This window comes from Neovison vison, chromosome 11 (assembly GCF_020171115.1).
Source record: "Neovison vison isolate M4711 chromosome 11, ASM_NN_V1, whole genome shotgun sequence".
Taxonomy (NCBI): domain Eukaryota; kingdom Metazoa; phylum Chordata; class Mammalia; order Carnivora; family Mustelidae; genus Neogale; species Neogale vison.
Window position 1 is genome coordinate 136132842 of NC_058101.1, and position 20344 is coordinate 136153185.

General features: G+C 37.3%; 1 protein-coding gene and 1 non-coding gene across 2 annotated transcripts in view; both read left to right on the plus strand.

Annotated features, from left to right (window-relative positions):
* TLL1 (tolloid like 1) overlaps positions 1-20344 on the plus strand; it is a 224753-nt gene that overhangs the window by 188746 nt on the left and 15663 nt on the right. The window lies entirely within an intron of this gene.
* Positions 16509-16668, plus strand: LOC122890775. Its single transcript, XR_006381198.1, has one exon. It is a non-coding gene; the product is annotated as a small nucleolar RNA SNORA62/SNORA6 family (small nucleolar RNA).

Below are 20344 nucleotides of genomic sequence, written 5' to 3' on the forward strand. Positions count from 1 at the left end.
CATTTTTCTGCACGTGGCTGTCCAATTTTCCCAACACCATTTATTGAAGAGGCTGTCTTTTTTCCATTGGACATTCTTTCCTGCTTTGTCGAAGATTAGTTGACCATAGAGTTGAGGGTCTATTTCTGGGCTCTCTATTCTGTTCCATTGGTCTATGTGTCTGTTTTTGTGCCAGTACCATGCTGTCTTGATGATGACAGCTTTGTAATAAAGCTTGAAGTCCGGAATTGTGATGCCACCAACTTTGGCTTTGTTTTTCAATATTCCTTTGGCTATTCAAGGTCTTTTCTGGTTCCATATAAATTTTAAAATTATTTGTTCCATTTCTTTGAAAAAGATGGATGGTACTTTGATAGGAATTGCATTAAATGTGTAGATTGCTTTAGGTAGCATAGACATTTTCACAATATTTATTCTTCCAATCCAGGAGCATGGAACATTTTTCCATTTCTTTGTGTCTTCCTCAATTTCTTTCATGAGTACTTTATAGTTTTCTGAGTATAGATTCTGTGCCTCTTTGGTTAGGTTTATTCCTAGGTATCTTATGGTTTGGGGTGCAATTGTAAATGGGATTGACTCCTTAATTTCTCTTTCTTCTGTCTTGTTGTTGGTGTAGAGAAATGCAACTGATTTCTGTGCATTGATCTTATATCCTGTCACTTTACTGAATTCCTGTATAAGTTCTAGCAGTTTTGGAGTGGAGTCTTTTGGGTTTTCCACATAGAGTATCATATCATCTGCGAAGAGTGATAATTTGACTTCTTCTTTGCCGATTTGGATGCCTTTAATTTCCTTTTGTTGTCTGATTGCTGAGGCTAGGACTTCTAGTACTATGTTGAATAGCAGTGGTGATAATGGACATCCCTGCCGTGTTCCTGACCTTAGTGGAAAAGCTTTCAGTTTTTCTCCATTGAGAATGATATTTGCGGTGGGTTTTTCATAGATGGCTTTGATGATATTGAGGTATGTGCCCTCTATCCCTACACTTTGAAGGGTTTTGATCAGGAAGGGATGCTGTACTTTGCCAAATGCTTTTTCAGCATCTATTGAGAGTATCTTATGGTTCTTGTTCTTTCTTTTATTGATGTGTTGTATCACATGGAGTGATTTGCGGATGTTGAACCAACCTTGCAGCCCTGGGATAAATCCCACTTGGTCGTGGTGAATAATCCTTTTAATGTACTGTTGAATCCTATTGGCTAGTATTTTGGTGAGAATTTTTGCATCTGTGTTCATCAAGGATATTGGTCTATAGCTCTCTTTTTTGATGGGATCCTTGTCTGGTTTTGGGATCAAGGTGATGCTGGCCTCATAAAATGAGTTTGGGAGTTTTCCTTCCATTTCTATTTTTTGGAACAGTTTCAGGAGAATAGGAATTAGTTCTTCTTTAAATGTTTGGTAGAATTCCCCCGGGAAGCCATCTGGCCCTGGGCTTTTGTTTGTTTGGAGATTTTTAATGACTGTTTCAATCTCCTTACTGGTTATGGGTCTGTTCAGGCTTTCTATTTCTTCCTGGTTCAATTTTGGTAGTTTATATGTTTCTAGGAATGCATCCATTTCTTCCAGATTGTCAAATTTGTTGGCGTAGAGTTGCTCATAGTATGTTCTTATAATAGTTTGTATTTCTTTGGTGTTAGTTGTGATCTCTCCTCTTTCATTCATGATTTTATTTATTTGGGTCCTTTCTCTTTTCTTTTTGATATGTCTGGCCAAGGGTTTATCAATCTTATTAATTCTTTCAAAGAATCAGCTCCTAGTTTGGTTGATTTTTTCTATTGTTTTTTTGGTTTCTATTTCATTGATTTCTGCTCTGATCTTTATGATTTCTCTTCTCCTGCTGGGTTTAGGGTTTCTTTCTTGTTCTTTCTCCAGCTCCTTTAGGTGTAGGGTTAGGTTGTGTACCTAAGACCTTTCTTGTTTCTTGAGAAAAGCTTGTACCGCTATATATTTTCCTCTCAGGACTGCCTTTGTTGTGTCCCACAGATTTTGAACCGTTGTATTTTCATTATCATTTGTTTCCATGATTTTTTTCAATTCTTCTTTAATTTCCCGGTTGACCCATTCATTCTTTAGAAGGATGCTGTTTAGTCTCCATGTATTTGTGTTCTTTCCAAACTTCCTCTTGTGGTTGAGTTCTAGCTTCAGAGCATTGTGGTCTGAAAATATGCAGGGAATGATCCCAATCTTTTGATACCGGTTGAGTCCTGATTTAGGACCGAGGATGTGATCTATTCTGGAGAATGTTCCATGTGCATTAGAGAAGAATGTGTATTCTGTTGCTTTGGGATGAAATGTTCTGAATATATCTGTGATGTCCATCTCACCCAGTGTATCATTTAAGGCCTTTATTTCCCTGTTGATCTTTTGCTTGGATGATCTGTCCATTTCAGTGAGGGGAGTGTTAAAGTCCCCTACTATTATTGTATTATTGTTGATGTGTTTCTTTGATTTTGTTATTAATTGGTTTATATAGTTTGCTGCACCCACGTTGGGGGCAGAGATATTTAAAATTGTTAGATCTTCTTGTTGGACAGGCCCTTTGAGTATGATATAGTGTCCTTCCGCATCTCTTATTATAGTCTTTGGCTTAAAATCTAATTGATCTGATATAAGGATTGCCACTCCTGCTTTTTTCTGATGTCCATTAGCATGGTAAATTCTTTTCCACCCCCTCACTTTAAGTCTGGAGGTGTCTTCGGGTTTAAAATGAGTTTCTTGGAGGCAACATATAGATGGGTTTTGTTTTTTTATTCATTCTGATACCCTGTGTCTTTTGATTGGGGCATTTAGCCCATTAACATTCAGGGTAACTATTGAGAGATATGATTTTAGTGCCATTGTATTGCCTGTAAGGTGACTGTTACTGTATATTGTCTCTCTTCCTTTCTGGTCTACTACTTTTAGGCTCTATCTTTACTTAGAGGACCCCTTTTAATATTTCCTGTAGGGGTGGTTTGGTGTTTACAAATTCTCTTAGTTTTTATTTGTCCTGGAAGCTTTTTAATCTCTCCTTCTGTTTTCAATGATAGCCTAGCTGGATATAGTATTCTTGGCTGCATGTTTTCCTCATTTAGTGCACTGAATATATCATGCCAGTTCTTTCTGGCCTGCCAGGTCTCTGTGGATAAGTCTGCTGCCAATCTAATATTTATACCATTGTATGTTACAGACTTCTTGTCATGGGCTGCTTTCAGGATTTATTCTTTGTCACTAAGGCTTGTAAATTTTACTATTAGGTGACGGGGTGTGGGCCTATTCTTATTGATTTTGAGGGGCGTTCTCTGAACCTCCTGAATTTTGATGCTCGTTCCCTTTGCCATATTGGGGAAATTCTCCCCAATAATTCTCTCCAGTATACCTTCTGCTCCCCTCTCTCTTTCTTCTTCTTCTGGAATCCCAATTATTCTAATGTTGTTTCGTCTTATGGTGTCACTTATCTCTCGAATTCTCCCCTCATGGTCCAGTAGCTGTTTGTCCCTCTTTTGCTCAGCTTCTTTATTCTCTGTCATTTGGTCTTCTATATCGCTAATTCTTTTTTCTGCCTCATTTATCCTAGCAGTGAGAGCCTCCATTTTTGATTGAACTTCATTAATAGCTTTTTTGATTTCAACTTGGTTAGATTTTAGTTCTTTTATTTCTCCAGAAAGGGCTTTTATATCTCTGGAGAGGGTTTCTCTAATATCTTCCATGCCTTTTTCAAGCCCGGCTAGAACCTTGAGAATTGTCATTTTGAACTCTAGATCTGACATATTACCAATGTCTGTATTGATTAGGTCCCTAGCCTTCGGTACTGCCTCTTGTTCTTTTTTTTGTTGTGAATTTTTCTGCCTTGTCATTTTGTCCAGCTAAGAGTATATGAAGGAGCAAGCAAAATACTAAAAGGGTGGCAACAATCCCAGGAAAATATGCTTTAACCAAATCAGAAGAGATCCCAAATCGTGAGGGGGGATTTCTCCCCCCTCACGATTGGATGAGGGATCTCCTCTGATTGGGATCTCCTTTGATTGGGATCTCCCAATCTCTTCTGTTTGGGATCTCCCAATCTCTTCTGATGGGATCTCTTCTGATTTGGGGATAAAAAGAGGTTCAAAAAGAAAGAAAGAAAAAAAAGAAAAAAAGAATTAAAAAAAAGAGATTGAATTAAAAATTCAATCAAGAATTTAAAAAAGAATTAAGAAAAAAAAAGATTGAAGAGATTAGGATCTCTTCTGATTTGGGGATAAAAAGAGGTTCAAAAATATAGAAAGAAAAAAAAGAAAAAAAAAGAATTAAAGAAAAAGAAAATGAATAAAGAAAAGTATAACAAAGAAAAAAATATATATATTAGATAATCTAGTTAAAAAACGTTAAAAAAGAAAAGGGTAAAAGTTATAAAAAATTTTAGCAGAAGAAGAGAAAAAAAAATGAAAAAGAAAAAAATTAAATTAACTGCAAGACTAAAAAATCACAGGCAGAAAGCCATGAGTTCGGTGGTTTGTTTTCTCCTCCTCTGAAATTCTGCTGCTCTCTCCTTGGTATTGAAACTGCACTCCTTGGTAGGTGAACTTGGTCTTGCCTGGCTTTCTTGTTGATCTTCTGGGGGAGGGGCCTGTTGTAGTGATTCTCAAGTGTCTTTGCCCCAGGCGGAATTACACCGCCCTTCCCAGGGGCCGGGCTGAGTGATCTGTTCGGCTTTGCTTTCAGGAGCTTTTGTTCCCTGAGCATTTTCTGTAGAGTTCCGGAGGACGAGAATACAAATGGCGGCCTCCTGGTCTCCGGCCCGGAGGAGCCGAGGGCCCGGGTCCCCGCTCCCCAGTGCGCCCTCAGCGAACAGCTCCTAGTAACTCGCGTCTGCCTAACCTTAGGCCGCGCTCCGAGCTCACCGAGCCTGCAACCGGTTCAAGGCAACTCGGAGCTGCGAGCTTACTGTCAGCTCTGTCTCTGCAGCCGGCTTCCCCGTTCCAATATCCGCAAGCTCTGCGACACTCAGACACCCTTGATCCTTCTGTGACCCCGCGGGACCTGAGGTCACGCCGACCCCGCGTGGGCTTCGCCCCGGTTTAGCCTCCGGAGCGATGTCCCTCAGTGGAACAGACTTTTACAAGTCCTGATTTTGTGCTCCGCTGCTCTAGCGCTTGCCGGGAGCCGGCCCCTCTCCCCGGGGTCTACCTTCCCGTGGCTTTGGATTCACTTCTCCGCCAGTCCTACCTTTCAGAAAGTGGTTGTTTTTCTGTTTCTAGAATTGCTGTTCTTCTTCTCTTCGATCTGCCAATGGATTTGCAGGTGTTTGCAATCTTTAGATAAGCTGTCTAGCTGATCTGCTAGCTGAAGTAGTCTCAGCCTGCTACTTCTCCGCCATCTTGACTCCTCCCCCCATCTTCAACATTTTTTTATGAGAAGTTTGAATGTAATGTATCTAGGTGTATGTGTGTGTTTAGAAATATTGTGGGATTCATTTTTCTGAAAATTCTCTGAATTTCTTGCATCTGTATTATGATGTTTGTTAACAATTTCTGAAAATTCTCTGCCATAATTTCTTCACAAGATTCTTTTTTACTATAGTCTCTCCTTTCCTTCTGTGATTCAAATTACACATATAGTAGGCTGTTTTATATTATACCATAATCTTGGGTGCTCTGTTAATTTTCTTTCACTCTTCTTGAGTCTAAGTTTGAATAAATTTCTGTGGACCTGTCTTCAAGTTCAGTGATTATTTCTTTGGTTGTCTTGAGTCTCCTTGATGAGCTTATTAACACATTATTTTCCCCTCTTACCATGTTTTTTTAATTCTAACATTTTCATTTGACTCATTATCATAGCTTTCATGTTTATTAGTTTGCTTGGGTTGCCAAACCAAAATACCATCAATGTTATTTTGAGAGGCTGACTGAGAGACTATAACAATTAAAAAAATATTTTCTTACAGTTTTGGAGGCTAGAAGTTTAAGATTAAGGTGCTGTCAGGTTGGTGTCTGGTAATGCCTCATCTCCTGGTTTGTAGACCGCTACTTTGTTGTTGTATGCTCACATGGTCTTTCTTGTGCATGTACACAGATAGAATAAGCTCTGGTGTCTTCTCTCCACTTTTCAACTGGATTATTTGGTTTTCAGGTGGTTGAATTAAATAAGTTATTTTGGATGGTAACTCTTTATCAGATAAGCAATTTGCAAATATCTTCTCCCATTCTGTAAGCTACCTTACAGTTTTGTTGATCATTTCATTCACTGTGCAGTAACTTTTTATTTTGATAAAGTCCCAATAGTTCATTCTTGCTTTTGTTTTCCTTGCCTCTGGAGACATGTTTAGCAAAACGTTGCTGTGGCCAAGGTCAAAGAGTTTGCTGCTTATGTTCTCCTCTAGCATTTTTGATGGGTTTCTGTCTCACTGTTAGGTATTTATCTATTTTGGATTTATTTTTGTGTGTAGTATAAGAAAGTGATTCTTTACTATCATCTTTAGCATAGTATTTATAGTTATTTTAATTTTTTTTTAAGAGAGAGTATGCAGACAGTGGTGGGAGCAGAGGGAGATGGAGAGAGAGAATCTCAAGCAGGCTCCATGTCTGACAGAGCCATCTGGGTGCCTCAATCTTAGTTACTTAGCTTCTGTCTCATAGTTTAAACATAGGGGTTATGTCTGTGTCTGTTCTGTTTGTTATTTTCTGTTTTAGTAGTGTATTTTTTCTCTTTTTGTGTGTCATGTAATTTTTTTTTTTAAAGATTTTATTTATTTGACAGAGAGAAATCTCAATTAGGCAGAGAGGCAGGCAGAGAGAGAGAGGGGAGAAAGCAGGTTCCCTGCAGAGCAGAGAGCCCGATGCGGGGCTCGATCCCAGAACCCTGGGATCATGACCTGAGCAGAAGGCAGAGGCTTTAACCCACTGAGCCACCCAAGCACCCCTGTCATGTAATTTTTTATCATATACCTAGCACTATTTGGATGACAGTAAAGACTTTATGTCTGGAACTTGACACAGCTCTTCTGAGGCTATTAGCACGTGTGTGTGTGGGAGTGGATGGTATTGAGGAAATATCTAGTTGGTAAAGCTGAGTTTGGTTTATTTTGTTCCTATGATAGTCTTTAGTGCACCATTGGCCTTAAATTCCTTTTTTTTTTTTTTTTTTTTTAACTGAAGGCTGGGATTTCAGCAGCATTTCACAATGTTTCTACTTTAGCTTTAGCTTCCTTGTTTATTTACACCATGAGTTATTTTCCTCTCCACACTTTGCCTTCCTAGTGGTAGACTGCAGTTTCTTCTTACCGGGTGCTTGTTACTCTGGTGGCAAGGACAAGGGGTTCGCTATTGTCTTAGTACAGCTTCCACTGTAGGCTCTGAAGATTTAGGTCTTGGAGATGGCATTTCTCAGTGGTCCTGTGTCTTTCTTCTGTGGCGACCAAACTCCATCTCATATCTCTGGTTGGTCTTCCATGAGAGTTTCTTGTCCCTTCCAGAGTGGTAATAGACCTCTATTGTTCTTGCTGTAGGATCCTGTGACCAGTGCATCTCCAGAGGCAGACATGTTTATTGTGGGGTTTTGTTGATCTTATTTTGTTTTTTTTGTTTTTTGTTTTTTGTTTTTTGGTTTTTGCTTGGCTACAGTGGGTCTGTATCTTTGTTCTTGTGGTGACAGGGTTTTCTTTCCCTCTCCCAGGAGCGTAAGGTTTGTTTTCTAGGGAAGGGTTGCATCAGGGCTGCATATTTTGCTCATAGCAGTGACCACTTCACTCCTCCAAACCTGCAACACTGAGGAAGACACTTGGCCTTCTGGACAGCCCATGATTTTTTTCATGAACAAGAGAAGAGCCTTTAAGTTGGTTCTAACACCCCCTGTGTCTGGTGCTCCCAGGGGCTTTGTATTCTTAACTCTAGTCCACACCTGACTTCTACCCATTTATTAAAAATTATAGCTGACTACTTTGTATAGCACCCAGCACATCTCCTCCTTCCATGGTCTGCGACTGGTGAGCAGGGGCTTGTGTCCCATTTCTCCTTGGAGGGGGCTGAGATTCAGTGCATTACATATTACTTGGTTGACTAGTGATTTCAGCTCTTTGATGTGTGTTCAGCGAAGTTGTGATTTTTAAAGTTTACATGGGTTTTTCTTGTTGTTAGGGTAGAAGCAACACTAGTTCCAGCTATCTATATCCAAGAAGAAGTAGAACTCCTGATATACCCCAATTTTAAAAATGACAATATTTGATTCTTTTTTACTTTTGTATCTTTCAGGTTATTGAACTCCCCTTCCAACTCTAGAATAGTCTGTTCCTTTACAAATTGCACATTTTAATTTTCATGCAAATATTCCCCTTGAGGGTCAGGATATAAAACATGTCTGTCAACAGTGGTCATGCTTACTAGTATCCTAAGAAGGAAATTCTCAGGAAGAAAACTAAAGCTTTGGGCACATATTGATCTTTTAAGTATTTGATTTTGTGATCTTTGTGGAAGTCAGTACAGTTTAACCTTAGGCTTTCTCAAATATTAGCATGCATCAAAATTACCTGGAAGGTTTGTTAAAATGCACATAACTGCACCCCAAAGTTTCTAAATTGAAACACAATACTGATTCCCAGTTTCTTAACCTACTAGTCATATTCATATAAACTTGACGTTCAATATACTCTAACAGTTAGGATCACTAGAAAGTGTGTCATAACCTCAGCTGCCAACTTCAAGTGATGTTTTAGTTCCATATTTTTTAATTCTTACCACTTCAGTGTTGTTGCGTCTATCTACTGTCATTGTCTCCCTTCTTGTTATATAACTGCTAACTAATCTTATCTACTTTAAGACTGAAATTGCTATTTATAGCAGATATTAACCAATGGACATTTGGCCAACCCTGTTTATAATTCCATTTGAAATCATTCAGTCATCTTCCTATGTAGTTAGATACTTATTGTATATCAAATGTTATAAAAAAGATACATTGTTCAAGATAGATGCATTTTTCCTGGTTTCTTTAGTATCCTTAATTTTCACGGATCCTTAATTTTCATGGAAGAACTTGAACCCAAACTTAATTTGGAAAATAGATTCCAAAGAAATTTGGAAAATTATTAAATCTTTTAATACCGTTAGGCCAAGAGCTGCTGATAGATACTCAGTTACAAGCTAAACTCTATCCACCAGGGCAAAGACAGAAAGCAAAGAAAACATTTGATCTCTCTATGTAGACATTGGAGCTTTCTTTACAACTTATATTGTTACTTCTCTTTACTTAGGCTCCATGGAAAAATAAGGAAACATTTTTAAATATTTCACTTATTCATATCAAAGCAAAGGAAAGGAAATTGTTTCTAAAGACAGTTTCATGAGCTATAAAGAAAACCACTGTTTGTGAATTTTAAGAGACTTACTGTTCTTTCTAACACAAATATTCCTTTACCTTGATATAGAGTTGTGTTGGATTATATGCAGGTAGTGGTTTGTGGGTGAAACAAGCCTTTCACTATGGCTCAGATATCTGTATTTCAGTTAATTTGTTTATTTGTAAGACTACAAATATCACAGTTATTTAGCCAATATTGCGATTCTGGAGGTAAATGACTTATAATAAAATTCAGTGCCCTTTGAGTGATATGAATATTTTTGTGCATAGTATTTCCTTACCATAAGTATAGTCAGTTCACAATGTGATCAACCATGTCTAATGTCTATTATTGTGCAGTAATGTAAGGACTGAACTGTAAGTGGTGGTCAGCTTACTACAGATTTACAGAAATTTAAGACTTTGGGCAGTATAACACAACTATTCTTTCTTATGCACTGTTTTAGTTATCTATTGTTTCATAATAAACTAACCCCAAACCTCATGGCTTCAAACAAAGACCATTTTATTATATCCCATGGTTTGTGGAGAAGGAAGGTCATGATTTCCGTAGTGCTTTTCTGATGATTCTTCTGTTGCCCATGGCAGTGATCAAGGTCAGTGATATTCACCTGGGTATAGTCTGGTTTGGAGGGTCAAGGTGGCTTTAATTGTATGCCTGTCATCTTGATGGAGAGGGCTAGAAGGTATCTCAGCTGGAACAATGAGAACACTTACACATGACCATTCTAGCATGTTGGTCTCAGAACCATACTCTTCACATGGTAGTAATGGGTCCCCAAGTAGAGTATTTCAGGAGTCCCAGGAGGACACCACAGAAGCCCCTAAATGTTACCTTCTCACATCCTATTGGTTAAGGAAATTACAAAGGCTGGTCCAGATTCATGCAGCAGAGAATTAAGTTTCATATCTCAATGGGGAGAGTAGCAGACAATATGGAGCCATCTTTAATCCCATACATGCATTTAAATATGTGGGACTGCACATATTCTGAAAGTAAAGGTAACACCAGTGGTTCCTGCTTATCCTCTCCTGACAGATTTGCTGTGGGTAAAGTCCAGAATGTGTAGCCAAAATAGATTCAGGCTGGAGTATACCATCTGATATACAAGCAGGAAATCTCTAAGGGTGATTTTTTTAAAAAAATGACACAGAGAATACTGTCCAGTAATATGAAACAATAATTTGAATATAATAGTATCTTAAATTATGTCTATATTCATAATAAACATTAATTTTGGTCCCTAGATCATAAGTTTACTATTATAAAGCTAAATATAAAAGTTAAATAGAATTGTGTCTATGAATGATTATATTGGTTCTTGAAGATTTTTTTGTATATTCTTTCATATACTTTTTTGACATATGCTCTGATCTTTATAATACATTAGAATACTATCTTTATATACATGTAATAAGGTAGAGATCTGGGATCCAGAGATCCTGAGAGAGTCCTTTAAAAGGGGCCTATTCCAAGATAAGTACTGTCTCATGTAATTCCACAAATAAAAATATACATATTCTCCAGTTTTCCATTTCTAGGAGTGTTCTCCAAATAATAAAAGGCAGTTTGACTGGGCCCTTCCTGTACCTCACAAAACTGTACTCAGACTAAATAGCATTAAGAACTAATGTGTGTAAAAAAAAAAAAAAAAAAAAAAAGACACATGTGTGTGTATAGTGCCTAAAGGTTTCAAACTGGTATCGTGTATATTATCTCAGGTTTGTATCACAGATGATACTTAGAGATAAGGAAGTTGTCCCTGGCAGTTAGGTATGTTGGCAAGTTTATGAAGCTGACAGGAGCTTAAATACCTTCAAGCCCAAGATTTTCTCCTACATTTTATCTAATTTTTTTTTAATTTTAGCATCCTGCATCCATAATTGCTGTGTATGTGTGCATATACAATGATTTAAATGGAAAATATTAAAAGATAAAATTATGATGATTAAGTAAAATGAATACCTAACAGAGACTTGGAGGGATCAGGAATGTACATTTTGTGTGTGTGTGTTTTAAGATTTTAAAAATAAAGTTGTTTATTTGAGAGAGAGGGAGAATGCATGAACAGCGAGGAGGGAGAGAGGAAGAAGCAGACTCCCCACTGAGCAGGGAGATTGATGTGAAGCCTGGGATCATGATGCCAGCCGAAGGCAGATGATTACCTGGTTGAGCCATCCAGGCCCCTTTAGGAACATATATTTTGAACTTAAAGTGACTTGTGTCTAAACCTAACTAGCCATATTATCTTGAGAAAAATATTAATCCTTTTAAGTCTCAGTTTCTTCCTTTGGAAATTGGAGCTAATACTCAGGAATTCTGTGTGTGCATTAAATGAGCTTGCATATAAAGTGTCTGCCATAATAGCATATTAAAAGCCAATAAACATTGACATATTATATCCAAATAGTAACTATAATTATGACAATGATTAGTAATAAGAATTACATACCATTTTATTGGATAATTCAACCATGATCAAGATTTTGTGTAGCCTTATGAATTTGAAACTCAATCCTAACAAGTAAAAATAGAGCTAATGACGGCTTGTCAGAAAACTTTCTTTAAAGGGCAAGAGAGGAAATATGGACTTTGTAGACTATGGGTCTGTGTTGTTACAATTTAATTCTGCTGTTTGAGTGTGAAAGCATCCACAGACAATACACAAATGAATGCACATGGTTGTGGTCCAATAAAAGTTTAATTACAAAAACAGCCTGAGGGCCAGACTTGCGCTGCAGGCTTTAGTTCCTTAAGACAGTGTGAAATCATGGAGTCATAAGTGTCTGTGGTCATTTTCCTTGAAATCGCAGAGGGTGAAAACATTTAGCTCTTCCTTTTCGTAGTAGACAAAATGTTCCTCACCTCCCCAAAGATGTCCATGTCCTGATCCCCAGAAACCAAGCATGTTACCTTATATGGTACAAGGAACTGTGGTTAAAGTAAAGATCTTGAAATGTAGGGATTATCCTGGATTATCTGGGTGGGGTTGATGTGGTCACAGGGGTACTTACAAGAAGGAAGCAAGAGGTCATGGAGAGAGAAGTTGCTAGACTGTTGGTTTTAAAGATGGAGCAAAGGGACTTGAGCCAAGGAATGAGGGCAGTCTGGAGAAGATGGGCAAAATTCAAGGAAATAGATCCTCACCTCCCTTTGGAAGGTCCCGCACTGCTTGCCCATTTTAGACTTGCAACCACCATAGCTCTAGGAGAATAAATGTGTGTCATTTAAGCACCTAAATCTGTGGTAATTTGCCACAGCAGCAGTAAGAAACTAGTATGTTTGGGTTGTGTGTGTGTGTGTGTGTGTGTGTGTTTATTATGAGATTTAGACTGTGTGTTAATAGCTTTAAAGTAGAAAGAAACCCTGGTCGAAAGGTATGGGGTGGGGGGCGGGGAGAAAGTCTTATTAGAAAAGAGATGAAGTTCTGAATGAATAAGGACAAGGATTTCTTTTACTCCTGACTTCATCCTGTCTTGGTTCTGAGAGACATAACTGATTATTAAATTTTGGGTACTTTTAAAGTATTTTTAAATATTAAAACATTAAGGGGCACGTGGGTGGCTCAGTGGGTTAAAGCCTCTGCCTTTGGCTCAGGTCATGATCCCAGGGTCCTGGGATCGAGACCTGAATGGGGCTCTCTGCTCAACAGGGAGCCTGCCTCCCCCACTCTCTCTGCCTACCTCTCCGCCTACTTGTGATCTCTGCCTGTCAAAAAAAAAAAAAAAACAATCTTAAAAACAAACAAACAAAATCATTAAAACCAAAACACAACAAAAACAAACCAACAAAACAGAAACAAAGTTCCAGGCATAGGAACGTCCAACAATAGGCCAGTATGCTTATGTCATGTTTATTTGATTTATCATATCCTGGAGTTTTGCCATGTTACGTAGTTGCAATTTATAGCTTCATATATGGAATATTTAGAAAACAAAAATACCTACGAATGTTACATAATTCTCGACCATAAATCCACAAAAAGTGCATTTGATCGCAGCTTTAGAGGACTCATGGAACAGAAAAGCTCTTTTGAATCAGAAGGCTGAGTTCTGTATTCCACTCTGCCATGTTTCCTGCTGGCCTCTAATCCTTCCAATATGGTATGGGAGACCAAAATGATGGTTCTCACTGAAGACAGGAAAACGCAAAGGATGGCTGGGATCCGGGAGCTCTAAATTATCTCACAGCTGCTCAAATGTCATCAGTCTCTTTCAAACTCTTACTTTTAATGGTCACCCTGGCTAAATTTTATTTCTGCATTAAATGCTATCATCTTATTTTCTTGTCCTTTGTGAATATATGTGGCAGCTCTGAATGGCCTTATCCTTTAGCCAGCGCCTGCATTTTCAATAAAAGCACCTCTACAGATGTTCATGTGAAGCTGCAAATGTATATGGCAGCCTGGCTGGTGGCCAGCTAGGTAGATTAGATGTGCTTGGGTGTTCCAGAAACACATAGTTATTCTTTCCATAGCCTAAAATGAGAATTCGATTTTATTGCTTTTGAATGGGACTCCTTAATCTCTTAGTTTGCCTTGTGGGAAATGCATTAGTATTTCTGACTAGAGCCCATGGTTATTTGCTCTTTTTTGGTTTCTTTAAAGCCTAGATTAGTAACCTTAAAATCATAGAAATATAATCATGGAATGAGTAAGTTTAAATGTTTCAATACTAAAATGTCTATAAAGTTTTAGTGTAAATACTTAAGAAAAATATTTTAAAGTTCCCCAAAAGAGGGTAGTGTTTCAGCAGAAATTGGACTTTCAGATAGCTCCATACAGCAGCTCTGCAAGCAACCCTGTTACCTTTGTGAAGTTGATGGATGTTTTGGGAAGGGAAGCTTCTTTGTGGGGTGCAGTTCTGTAGCATCAGTTCCTGGTGGCTAGAAATTGCATATTCTGCATTATTTAGATATAGACATTCATGGCTCAGCATATGTCATAATTAAATATTTGTATATTTGTGTAGAATTAAGAAAAATCTTAAATATATATGTGTATATATGTATATATGCGGCAGAGGCTGCAGAAAAATTAACGAATTTTCAAGGATATATTCTATTTCTCCAGCTTTATTTTCCTTATATATGTGTATATATATATTTAATATATATGTGTATATATATATTTAAGATTTTTCCCAATTTCCCATGAGCCCCTATCATACTTTTCTGTGATCTGGAAATTTTTTTTTATTGAGGCAACATCACTACCTATGGAGGTCTTTAGATGTGGACACCTCTGTGATATTAAGATACAGATTTATGAAATGTTAGCAAGTGAGTTAGTCACGCTTTTGCTTGTGTGTGGTGGAACATTCGGGTGAGACTGACTTCTGGAAAAGGACCACCCAATCTTTGCAGATGACCTAACAAGCTGCTACCAGTTCCAAGAGGATAATTCATTACTACCTGAATGAATGAGAATTGTTGGCATCCCTTGATAATATGTCAGCTGACTGGCCTTTGCCTAATTAGACCCTCATAGAGTCAGTCTGGTTCTATTAGCAATATGACAAAACAGCGGGGAGCCAGTTGGTTCCAGACCAGGTGTCAGTGTGCTCCCAGCTCACGAGTGCACTGCCACTTCATGTGGCGTTGCTCTCTTCTGTAAAACAGATGCTGTGACTCACTCCAGACATCCTGCATTTCATTAGGGAGTGAAGTAGTCAGTTAGTTATCTCATTCACTCGGTTTTCAGTGGATCGAACATGTGTCGTCTGTAGATTCTGATCCCATTTTAACTGTTACTTAAAGGATGTGCTTTAGAATGCCAGCACCCCCATCATGGTTTCTCTCTTTATATTTATAGTTGAAGGACTCTAAATCACATTCAGAAGACACAGTTATTCGACATGCAATGGTTTTCAGATGTTGGTATTATCCTGAAACATTACGTTCATTTTTTTCTTGAGATAATATTGACTTTATAATTCAGAAGCTTGGTTTCATAGTTAATAGAGAATTCTAAGTGTGGTTAAGCCAATGGTTTCCTATTGGTTTCTTAACACACTCATACTGAGACAGTGTCTATGTGCGTAATAGAAGCCGACTGAGTACCAGCTCACAAAAGGCAGAAACACGGAAGTGTTGGCTTGCCACGTTTCCATCCATGGGGTTGGCCCTTTGCATGGAATAGGTAGATAGGTAAATGAATGGACCAGCCAACCATCCATTCAGGGTCTTCTATATCCCTTCTAGTCCATTCTCTGCTGCTGGATTGCAGAGATAAATGGCAGTAAACTTCAGTGATTACCTGCTTTGGACATTATACTTCATGGTAAAGGCACTCTGCTAAAATGTCCTTGTTCACTGTATTTTTCTGCACTATTTTGTCTTTGTTTCCTGTAAGATTCTTTGTGCAGTATTCATCTCTTTCACACTATCCAGTGTCTTTGGTAGAATGAAAGGAACATTCTTTTTTACTCATAATGGTTATAACAAATAAATGGCTCTCTAATGCTTATTGGTCATTATTTTAATTTTTTCTTTTGAAAGTAGAGTACGGTGGAATATGGCAGTAGAGATCAGCTCTCTTTCTTTTCTTTTGTTTCTTCTTTTAAGAACCTTTCATTCCTTTCTCCTACTCCCTAGTTAATATTAATTGCTTCTTTCATTTCTTTCCTTACTCCTCCAAAGCCAGTGATAGTAGACTGCTGTGTGTTAAGGAATAGATAACTGGCCAGCCCTAAAGGAGAACCATTATTAGTCAATTTTTTTCTTTCAAAATTACAAAAATATATGTCTTAATTGAACTTAAAATTGTGGTAACATCACAAAATTGTATTAAAAAGAATGAATGTAAAAAGTTTGTGTGCAAATATTTTATGCGGCAGAGGCTGCAGAAAAATTAACGAATTTTCAAGGATATATTCTATTTCTCCAGCTTTATTTTCCTTATTATTTATTTATTTATTCTTTATTATTTATTTCCTTATTCTCTATTTATTCTTTATTTTCTTATTCTTTCAGCTTTGCTAAAAAAATTTTAGTAAGAGTGATAGTTTATTTTTTGAAAGTATGATGGTTTTTCTAGGGAAGGGAAAAAGCCTTAATTGGCAGTGGCAAATAACCTAGCATTCCTGGAATTATTAATAATTTGGATGTTACTATTTTCAGTCTGTCTTAATTAAACTTTCCTTTGTGTTGTTTAATGAGTTATACATTTGATGAATTTTTATTTTAAGAATTTTCTTCTGCATATTGTTAAAGTTTGGAGTTGGGGCCGCTAGCTGGCCAATGAGCTTACAAGTGTAGGTAATGCACTACAATGAGGGGCAGATCCTCATTACAACTAACATCACAAGGGTCTCTGGCCCAATGAGTGAAGTCTGATAGGAATTCTTGCTACAAGTATTTAAAAAAGTATAAGAATTTGCTAAGACCTATATGTGAAATTACTACACAGGAAAATTAAAATAATTTTTAAAGACATACTAAACTTTGCAAGTCTCTGTTAAAATAAGTGTACCATCTATCTTAAAAGTAAATTAAAAATAATCTAGCCTAAAGTCATATTAGTATTTTTTTATTTCCCATAAGCATCATTTTATTTTAGTTTTCTATTTTTTTCATAAAAATCATTTAATTTTAAATTTTTTAAAAATTAATATATAATGTATTATGTATTATTAGCCCCAGGGGTACAGGTCTGTGAATCGCCAGGTTTACACACTTCACAGCACTCACCATAGCACATACCTCCCGCAGTGTCCATAACCCCACCACCCTAGCCCTACCCCCCTCATCCCTGCAACCCTTAGTTTGTTTTGTGAGATTAAGAGTATCTTATGGTTTGTCCTCCTCCCAATCCCATCTTGTTTTATTTTTTCCTTTCCTGTCCCCCAAACCCCCCACTTTGCCTCTCAACTTCCTCATATCAGGGAGATCATAATGATAATTGTCTTTCTCTGATTGACTCATTTCACTGAGCATAATACCCTCTAGTTTCATCCATGTCATTGCAAACAGCAAGATTTCATTTCTTTTGATGGCTGCATAGTATTCCATTGTGTGTGTGTGTGTGTGTGTGTGTGTGTGTGTGTGTACACGCTTCTTCTTTATTCATTCATCTGTTGATGGACATCTAGGTTCTTTCCATAGTTTAACTATTGTGGACATTGTTGCTATAAACGTTTAGGTGCTTGTGCCCCTTCGGATCACTACATTTGTATCTTTAGAGTAAATACCCAGTATTGTGATTGCTGAGTCATAGGGTAGCTCTATTTTCAACTTTTTGAGAAAGCTCAATGCTGTTTTCCAGAGTGGCTGTACCAGCTTGCATTACCACCAACAGTGTAGAAGGGTTCCTCTTTCTCCACATCCTTGCCAGCATCTGTCATTTCCTGACTTGTTAATTTTAGCCATTCTGACTGGGGTGAGGTGGTATCTCATTGTGGTTTTGATTTGTATTTCCCTGATGCCAACTGATATGGAGCACTTTTTCATGTGTCTGTTGGCCATCTGGATGTCTTTTTTGCAGAAATGTTTGTTTGTGTCCTCTGCCCTTTCTTGATTGGATTATTTGGTCTTTGGGTGTTGAGTTTGATAAGTTCTTTATAGATTTTGGATACTAGCCCTTTATCTGATATGTCATTTGCAAATATCTTCTCCCATTCTGTCAGTTGTCTTTTGGTTTTGTTGACTGTTTCCTTTGCTGTGCAAAAGCTTTTGATCTTGAGGAAGTTCCAATAGTTCATTTTTTGCCCTTGCTCCCCTTGCCTTTGGCAATGTTTCTAGAAAAATAGTTGTTGCAGCTGAGGTCAAAGAGGTTGCTGCCTGTGTTCTCCTCAAGGATTTTGATGGATTCCTTTCTCACATTGAGGTCTTTCATTCATTTTGAATCTGTTTTCGTGTGTGGTATAAGAAAATGGTCCAGTTTCATTCTTCTACATGTGGCTGTCCAATTTTCCCAACACCATTTGTTGAAGAGACTGTCTTTTTTCCATTGAACATTCTTTCCTGCTTTGTTGAAGACTAGTTGACCATAGAGTTGAGGGTCTATTTCTGGTCTCTTTATTCTGTTCCACTGATCTATGTGTCTGTTTTTGTGCCAGTACCATACTGTCTTGATGATGACTGCTTTGTAATAGAGCTTGAAGTCTGGAATTGTGATGCCACCAACGTTGGCTTTCTTTTTCAACATTCCTCTGGCTATTTGAGGTCTTTTCTCGTTCCATATAAATTTTAGGATTATTTGTTCCATCTCTTTGAAAAAAAAAAAAAAAGGATAGTATTTTGATTGCATTAAACATGTAGATTGCTTTAGGTAGCATAGACATTTTCACATTATTTGTTCTTCCAATCCAGGAACATGGAACATTTTTCCATTTCTTTGTGTCTTCCTCAATTTCTTTCATGAGTACTTTATAGTTTTCTGAGTACAGAGTCTTTGCCTCTTTGGTTAGGTTTATTCCTAGGTATCTTATAGTTTTGGGTACATTTGTAAATGGGATTGACTCCTTAATTTCTTTTTCTTCTGTCTTGTTGCTGGTTATAGAAATGCAACTAATTTCTGTGCATTGATTTTATATCCTGACACTTCACTGAATTCCTATATGAGTTCTAGCAGATTTGGAGTAGAATCTTTTGGATTTTCCAAAAGACGATAAAGAATGAAAGTTTGACTTCTTCTTTGCCAATTTGAGATGCCTTTAATTTCTTTTTGTTGTCTGATTGCTGAGGCTAGGACTTCTAGTACTATGTTGAATAGCAGTGGTGATAATGGACATCCCTGCTGTGTTCCTGAAAAGCTTAGCAGAAAAGCTCTCAGTTTTTCTCTATTGAGGATGATATCTGTGGTAAGTTTTTCATAGATGGCTTTGATGATATTGAGGTATGTACCTTCTATCCCTACACTTTGAAGAGTTTTGATCAAGAAAATATGTTGTACTTAGTCAAATGCTTTTCCAGCATCTGTTGAGAGTATCATATGGTTCTTGTTCTTTCTTTTATTAGTGTGTTGTATCACATTGATTGAATTGTGGATATTGACCCAACCTTGCAGCCCAGGAATAAATCCCACTTGGTCGTGATGAATAATCCTTTTAATGTACTTTTAGATCCTATTGGCTAGTATTTTGGTGACAATTTTTGCATCTTTGTTCATCAAGGATATTGGTCTGTAATTTTCTTTTTGGATGGGGTCTTTGTCTGGTTTTGGGATCAAGGTAATGCTGGCTTCATAAAATGAAGCCATGTATTTTTTGGAACAGTTTCAGGAAAATAGGAATTAATTCTTCTTTAAAATGTTTGATAGAATTCCCCTGGGAAGCCACCTGGTCCTGAGCTCTTGTTTGTTTCAGAGATTTTTGATGACTGTTTCAATCTCCTTACTGGTTATGGTTCTGTTCAGTTTTTTTTTTTTTTCATCCTCATTCAGTTGTGGTAGTTTATATGTCTCTAGGAATATATCCATTTCTTCCAGATTGTCAAATTTGCTGGTATATAGTTGCTCATAATATGTTCTTATAATTGTATTTCTTTGGTGTTGGTTGTGATTTCTTCTCTTTCATTCATGATTTTATTTATTTGGATCTTTTCTCTTTTCTTTTTGATAAGTCTGGCTAGTTGTTTATCAATCTTATTAATTCTTTCAATGAACCAGCTGCTAGTTTCATTGATTTGTTCTATTGTTTTTTTGGTTTTGATTTCATTGATTTCTTCTCTGATCTTTATTGTTTCTCTTCTCCTGCTGGGTTTAGGCTTTCTTTGTTGTTCTTTCTCCAGCTCCTTTAGGTGTAGGGTTAGATTATGTACTTGAGATCTTTCTTGTTTCTTGAGAAAGTCTTATATCACTATACACTTTCATCTCAGGACCACCTTTGCTGTGTCCCACAGATTTTGAACAGTTGTGTTTTCATTTTTATTTGTTTCCATGATTTTTTTCAGTTCTACTCTAATTTCCTGGTTGACCCATTCATTCTTTAGTAGGATGCTTCTTAGCCTCCATGTATTTGGGTTCTTTCCAACTTTCCTCTTGTGATTGAGTTCTTGCTTCAGAGCATTGTGGTTTGGAAATATGCAGGGAAT